This window comes from Lycium barbarum, chromosome 3, assembly GCF_019175385.1.
Source record: "Lycium barbarum isolate Lr01 chromosome 3, ASM1917538v2, whole genome shotgun sequence".
NCBI lineage: Eukaryota > Viridiplantae > Streptophyta > Magnoliopsida > Solanales > Solanaceae > Lycium > Lycium barbarum.
In genome coordinates this window covers 8,474,551-8,482,702 of record NC_083339.1, presented here as the reverse complement: position 1 = coordinate 8,482,702, position 8,152 = coordinate 8,474,551, and the positions used below count along the sequence as shown (strand labels likewise).

The window sequence follows — 8,152 nt, the reverse complement described above, 5'->3', positions numbered from 1 at the left end:
TGTGTTCTCATTATGTTTATATGAAACTTTATGATTTTATCTAGCAAGTTACAAGCATGTTTTCAAGTCAATTATATATATATATATATATATAATTATGAACTATTGTTATTACTCATGAATCAAGAACTTGTTTGCAAGACTATGACAAGTTATCTCATGAAACCATATTACAAGATATTTCATGAAACCATGTTACAAGTTATTTCGTGAAATCATGATTACAAGTTATTTCACGAAAATCATGGGCTTCTTAGCCAACTATATCATGTTCATGTTTTTGGGAATTGCTTAGTTAACCGAGAAGGCTCAGATAGCCTGAAACTACGTTGCCACCGTAGGATAAGGGTTGTCAGCAAGGAGGCAACACCTTCATTATGCAGTTTGGATCCTTACATGCTTATTATTACTTAAATCTCATATACCTGGCAAGGTGTGAGTGTTCTGCTGGTAGGACGCAAGTACCAGATCATGTTGTCGGTTATACTATAGCGTTCCCCACGTTACAAGCAGTTTTACATACATGTATTTCCATTGATTTCCTGTTTTCAGACTTTACTCACATTTCATGCTCATGTTCAAGTTACATTCAGTTTCAGTTCATGTCCTATACCTATGTTGTGTCATGTTCTTCATTTCAGCAGGTTTTACATACTAGTACTATTTACCATGTACTAACGTCCCTTTTGCCCGGGGCCTGCACTTCACGGCGCAGATACCAGTTTTCAGGAGCATACACTTGCGCAATAGGATCACTTCAATTATCAGCTTATTGGTGAGCCCCACTCCTCTCGGGGTTCAACATGGAGTCTGCATTAGTATTCAGTTTATGGTAGTCCACGGCCATGCCCTGGTAGCTAGTATTCAGACATGTTTTAGAAGTTTCATAGACAGATGTTAGTCCACAGAGTCAGTTATGCTTTCATGTTTGCAGACTGTTATGTTTTCATGATATTTCATGCTACGAGATAATTTCAAGACTTTATTCCGCAAATTACATTTTCATGATTCATTTAAATTGCATCATATAAATTATATTGTTTTGATGCCCATGTTGACAAGCAAGCCACGAGGTTCGCTCGGACACATGCAAGCAAGGCCCGAGTGCCGTGTTACGCCCAGGCCATGGTTCGGGGTGTGACCAAGCTTGGTATCAGAGCCTAGGTTCAAGTGTCTTTAGGGAGTCTATGAAACCGTGTCCAGTGGGGTCACTTTTGTATGTGTGAGGGCCCCATACATATAAATAGTTGACCACCAAGACATTCAGGATTGTCTCACTTCTTTCAACTCTAGATCGTGCAATAGAGCTATGTTCTCAGAAATTACTCGGACTCGTGTGTTGTTTCCCATTCTACCGAATACACCACGTCTCAATGGATGAGAAAGATATAAATCTAATCATTATCAATGTGTTTCTTTCAGATGGAGTCATCAGGAATTATTCTAATTCGTGTCATGAAGTTAAGAGCAGTAAGTAACATTCTTTTTCCATCGAATTCTAAACGTATCAAATGTGTAAGAGGCAAGAAGGAAATTCGAGACCCAAGACTTGCCAAATAGTGTGTGGTGTGCTTATCAGGTGTTAGTACCATTTGAAAGACAAATTTCGGTATGGTAGCACACGTAGGTTATGGTTCTGGGCGTGACACAATATCACTCACTCTTATAAAGAAAATCCAATGCTAGAACATGACGAACCATAGGCTTGCCCTTACAGTAACTGTTTCGCTAATTAGAGTAAGTTGAATTTAGCATCACATAGGATTTGTATGGTTGTAACGTCGGCTAAGGGACGGGTAGGAAATATTTGGAAATAGTGACTAACCTCCATAAGCACTTTAACATGTATATTCCTTGTATTTTATCTCTCTAGGACACATATTGTGGTATTTCTTCATTCACTTCAAGAAATGAAACCTGATTATTCAAATGTGCTTGCAATATGATGTTCATCAATAGCTTGTTATTTTGCTCAAGCACAAAAAGTCATTGCTTCAGAATATTTCTCTGATAGTTTATTAATTCTTTTTTCTTCAGGAGTAAAGTTTAAAGTTTTACCACTTCGAGAGTAAAGTTTAAATGTTTACTACTTCGAGAGTAAATTTCAAAGTCTTACTACTTCAGGAGTAAATTTCATAGTTCTACTACTTTAGGAGTAGAGTTTAGAGTCTTAGTATTTCCAGAGTTGATTTCAGCATATTTAATACTTTGGAATCAATTTTAAGATTCTACTACTTCAGCAGTAGATTTCAAAGCTCTAGTACTTCAGGAGTAGATTTCAAAGCTCTAGTACTTCGGGAGTAGAGTTCAAAGTTTGTTACTCCGGGAGCAGATTTCTGAATTTGTGTTTCGAGAGCAGATTTATGAGATTAGTACTTTAGGAGTAAAACATAGAATATTCAGAATATTACTTCTCAATTATTCATCCTTTTCTGGTGAGTCGTGATATTTTCACAACCAAATGCACGTTCGTATTTATAGGTTTTACTCCAAACTATCACATTCACTTCAGGGAATGAATCTATATTTGTAACATTTATCAAAAGTTTTCATTCTTCAGGAATGAGATATTTACGTGCCTTAATCGTATCAAATAATGATAGTTCAGAACCTCTTTTAAGATATTGCTACTTCAAGAACAAATCAAGACATACATATAAGATAGAGAATTTTCTCTAACATATTTTTAAGAGTATACCGAGCTTCAAAGCAATTGCTGCTTTCGAAGCTATAAAGCACCATGAGATCTACAACCTATTTTTTTTATTTTTTTTTTAGAAATTTATGAATAATAGCATAAAAAACTCATATGTCAAATGTAACGATATTTGTCAGGTGAACAAGATACTATTTCCCGTATCTCTATATGCATATTTTAATCTTTTTCCTTAAACAACAGTAGCACATCAAGTAAGGACCCGTGATATGATATGCAATGTTATTGCAAACTTCATTAGCTACTCCAATAACGAAATCAATTGAATATTAAGGGTGTGTTCGGTATGGAGGAAAATGTTTTTCTGAAAAATAAGTGAATTTCTAATTATTTTCTCATGTTCATTTGGGTAGCAGAAAATAAGTGAATTTCTTACTTATTTTCTCATGTTCGTTTGGTTGGTAGAAAACATTTTCAGGAAAATACCCACCCAAGCCCCGCAACTCCACCCTAACGCCCCCCCCCCCCTTCACCCCCATTCTTTTTTCTTTGAAGTTTGAAATTTTCTTTTCTTGGTTTTCTACACCACCACAACCCCCCCTCCCCCGTGTGGACCCCCCCCCCCCCCCCACCAAAAACAATTTCGTAAAAAAGGTTTTGAAGGTTACTTTTTTTTTTGGAAATTTACACCACCCACCCCTCCAATAACAAACTTTCAATTTTTGTAATTTTTTAATAAAGGTAAAATTTAATAGAAAGTAGAAAATTGGGGTCACGACCCAAACCGATGGGCCGCAACAAGTGCCCGACCATTGTTGGTCAAGCACTCCTATGCCTGCATTTACCTCTCACTGACTATCCTAGGCCCATACATAATCTGTAACTGAGTTGGACTGTCTCCCGAACAATCAACATAAGAGACACCGTATCGGGAATTCACGGCCAACACATACATATAAACACAAATGCTGAGAGTAACAACGCAAGTCGATTGGCCGCTTCATATATACTGTACAACAAAATAAGTGCCGACGAGGCTGCATAACAACACGACTACATATCTCTGTCTACAGACCTCTATAGAATACAGACTGTAGAAAGGACAGGACAAGGCCCTGCCTGTCACGACCCAGCCCCGTGGGCCGTGACTGGTGCCCTACTTGGACACCCAGACAGACAAACATATCAAATCGTAACACACTTATCCAAATCGAATCACATACAGATAGCATATACGGCCACAATACTATATGCCGTCTCAAACTATATCAAACTGTATCGAACACATTTCAACGCAACCATATGCGGACATATATATATATCAAAAAGCCGGCAAGGCTATCAAATGTATCAAAAGCCGACAAGGCTAACAGATGGCGCAACGGCCCAAAACATATACAAAGTGCACGCCGACAAGGCTGCTATAACGAATGGGGTCATACAAACACATCTGTACAGAAGTAGGCACACACACCCACAAATACGTCTACAGACCTCTAAACAGACAAACCGAATCATATGGCGGGACAGGGCCCCGCCGTGCCCCTGAACAAATACATATATACATAGCGAACGAATATATACCAAAATGTGTGCTCTGAAATGAGAAGAGCACTCCAAACAGCAGAAAAGGGTGTCCTAAATGGGTAGATCACCAAACTGTGCGTCTGTACCTGCGGGCATGAAACGCAGCCCCCCGAAGAAAGGGGGTCAGTACGAAATATGTACTGAGTATGCAAAGCAGAATATACAGAAAGCAAATCTGAGACATAAACGAAATGGAAGTACCAAACATAAGTGCAAATCCAACATATCAAAATTTGCTTACTTTCAAAAATATGTAAGTAATGCATAGGGTACAGAAGAATATGGTCGCCCACCCGTCGATGGCGCCATAACACAGCATAACACCAGAAAGTTTCAAATCTCCGTATCCCCGTCACATATCACATCACAACATAACGCCATACACAGCATAACACCAAATATAGGTGGAACCCGACCCTCTTTTGCGAGTAGCTCGGTGAACCATAAACACAGCATAACTCCGGAGTATATCAAAGTGCGCACGATAACAGAACCGGCCCGGGAACCGGCGAAAGATATAACAAAACGCACGAGTAGAGTCATGAGTAACCATATGCATAAAATCATTATCATAGACTCAAATATAAGTAAATGACCATACTTGAAATTCGAAATGATAATCATACCAAATTCTTTCAAAAGTCGTCCGAATTACATCAAGGAAAGTCGCGGGACCCACGGACGGGTATTGACCCGAGACGGGCCCGCCTATGGAAAACATACTCATTATACATCATGCAAACTCCTATAAAAATATTGGAGCAATCCGAGCCTTTATGCGAAAGATATGGCATTTCGTAGTTACGGAATTCTTTAAAACAACTTTTTGTACAAAGTTTGGAAATCAATGCTTTCGAAGACATAATGGTTCATACTTCATCACAACATACATAAGAATGCCAAGAAATATATATAAGGATCATAACGTGCTCGGATTTCGAATTTGGAATTTCCTCGAGGCTCGTGATATAGCCTATTGAAAACTAAGGCATGCCAAAAGAAAGAAGGGTTGCGCTTTACATACCTGTTAGCGGCTATTCGTAACCCGTTCGTCTCGTCGCTCTTTTAGCCTATTTATATAAGAATAACGTTATTGTTAGTAACTATATTATCTAGTTTACAAATCCATAGCCTATTTCTCATCGAACCTATATTCTAGCTTATACATATTCTCGTTTAAGATTTTCTATTATCTAAAATTTAACGAAAATTCGGCAGCACTTCCCCTATATTTTCACCTAATCCGAATTTTCAATTATTCTCCTATTAACACAGAAATACCACCGACAGAGATGTACATATATGTACATATAAAATTCTCATAATTCAGCCCACAATTTAGCTATGACTTGGACGAAATTAAATATATCTAGGGGAAAGATTCTTACCTTATATACCAAGAAGTATTCTTTTTCCACTTTACTTCACTTCGAAAAATTCTTCAATTTGCCAGCACCGGAGGAAATTGATATTAGTATCATCACGTCAATGGAATTGAACTTGACTTGATATTTATTAGGACAAAATAGCTGCTATGTTGCACAAACGAAAGGTTGTTACTGTGTATTTAAGAAGGGCATTGCTGGTTGAATTTGGAAGTTCACGTCACTGTCCATTTTTTTTTTTGTCTAGGAATTTGTCGGATTTACCTTGAAAGATTGCTTCCAAGAAAGAATTGCTACGTTGTGCTCCTTTTTAAATATATGCAGTACTTAGTTCCATAAAGTGAATTCTCCAAAAGTGGAATAAAAAGGCTACGCATGCACTCTATTCCTTTTGACGCATGGGGCTTTTAGGACCTTTACACCTCAACAGCCATTATCATCCCATCTGTTCCATGCGTATATTTAAAACCCCATCTTCCCAATTAACAAGCTTCCATGTGGATTATAATATTTATCCCAAAAAAAATCGTAATTAATTCTAATATTCTAATAGAATTCCTCATTTAATCAATTACAAACATAATTAATTTCTTGTCTCAATTCACTTAAATAGAAATCACCTTTAACATACTCCATACACCCATTACCATGACCACGTGATATAAAACTAGTCCCACGATTTAGCTGTGATTTCAATGAATTTAAATATATCAAGAATAGGAGAATTCTTACCTTAGATGACAAGAACTAAGTCCATTTTCACCTTACTTCATCATAAAGAAACCTCCAATTTGCTATAATCCGAAGAGCAATCGATGGTAAAATCACGCAATAGATGTGGACATAATCTCCGAGTCAACCCTTGTAGTATTTTTGCGTAGAATCTTAGCATATCTTTTGAGTAGAATTTTATTTGCTCTCGTTTTGTATATGGATAAATTGCAGCATATACATAAATGATTTGCTCATAAAAGGTACTGAGAATAAAGATCCCAATTATTCTTTCTTTTGTGGACCATTGACCCCACTACTTATTCATTTTTATACTCATTATTATTATTATAATTATTGTTGTCCCACACGTGTACACCAACAGATTCTATCCAAAACATTAATCATATGTTACACTACTTTGCAAGGCCCCACGTGGAAATGATAATTCAATACTTATCCATTTTATTTCTTAATTACACTTCTTTGTTTTCCACTAAAATTGATAATTAATTCTTTATTCCCAGTTTATTTAAATATTAATCACTTTTAACAAACTTCATATTCTCATTCTGAGATTCACGTGATATAATATTAGTCCATAGCCTCTTTCGGGATACACAAAATATTATTCCCAATCACCATCGTCACACTTGTCAAGTGCTAAATTATTTCGGGACCTCAAACTCTTTGTACACCGAGCTCTCGATTTTTATCCTTGAATATTACCGAATCCTACGGCCTCGGTAAAATTAGCTCATATCAGATGGTTCAATTTCCTGGTCCAACAATACGGGATATTATAGCTTGGACCGTATTTCCTGCAAATAAATTTCGAACCTTGACAAAACTTATTTTCTTAGATTTGTTTAACTTCTAATATTTACAACACATATGTACCGTCACTCTAACCACCTATAAGCTTGGCGGATAATCTCATTTCCGCTACTAATATCATTTAACTCGCACGCTTTCCAACGCATAAAAATACGGGATCTAACACTGCCATACCCATATATGTACGTAACTGAATAACATACCAAAAGGGCTGTAGCTCCGGATCAATGGAGCGTACTTTCTGCTGCTGAGGGGAGGTCCAACTGCAATGGATCGTCCGACTAGCTACCTGATCCTGCGGGCATGAACGCAACGTCCACAAGAAGGGACGTTAGTACGAGTAATGTACCGAGTATGTAAGGCATGAACGATAATATAATAAGGGATACAAGTAAGGATAATAACAGAATGGAAATATAGAGCATATCGTAAGATAAAAGAGTAACCTGTACATATGAGTGCCTTCTAGGCGGGTACTATGCATGCTTAGTGCTGCGGAACGTGCAGCCCGATCCACATAGATACATATATACATATATCCATAGTAATGCTTTCTTTGAAAAACATTTCTTGTTCATGTATCTAGGAAATAGAACATATCATATTGCCGAGAACCGTCGGCTCCGATCCATTTAGCCACATATGTCTCGCGTCCGGGCATCCCGCGTCTGGGGTGATATCATGTCATATAATACCAACTGATCAGGTGGATACGCGTCTATAGCGCTCTGGCCCTCTTTCCCATATTCATAAACATGTATCATGTTCATGTATCATGTACATATATCATGTTCATGTATCATATACATATATCATATAAGCAGCATGCCGGAGAGCCCAAGGAAGGTTATGTCTTTATCGGAGTGACGTAAGGTCGGTAACCTCCGATTATTTTATGGAATAATCTGTCTCACCATGAAGGAACAATTATTATAAGGTGAGACTATCAATGAAGAATACCATTAAGAGAACATAG

The 8,152-nt window shown here is 37.5% G+C and overlaps 1 long non-coding RNA gene across 3 annotated transcripts; it reads right to left on the bottom strand.

Moving 5' to 3' along the window:
- Nucleotides 1-3,943: 3,943 nt before the first annotated feature.
- Nucleotides 3,944-6,653, bottom strand: LOC132630162 (uncharacterized). 3 transcript variants are annotated; one of them, XR_009578492.1, is made up of 4 exons: nucleotides 6,361-6,653; nucleotides 5,632-5,772; nucleotides 5,268-5,313; nucleotides 3,944-4,329 (listed from the first exon to the last, which is right to left on the bottom strand). It is a non-coding gene; the product is annotated as an uncharacterized LOC132630162 (long non-coding RNA). The 3 variants fall into 3 exon arrangements; XR_009578493.1 differs by lacking the exon at nucleotides 6,361-6,653 and having other exon boundaries at nucleotides 4,485-5,313; nucleotides 5,632-6,354; XR_009578491.1 differs by lacking the exon at nucleotides 6,361-6,653 and having other exon boundaries at nucleotides 5,632-6,351.
- Nucleotides 6,654-8,152: the final 1,499 nt, after the last annotated feature.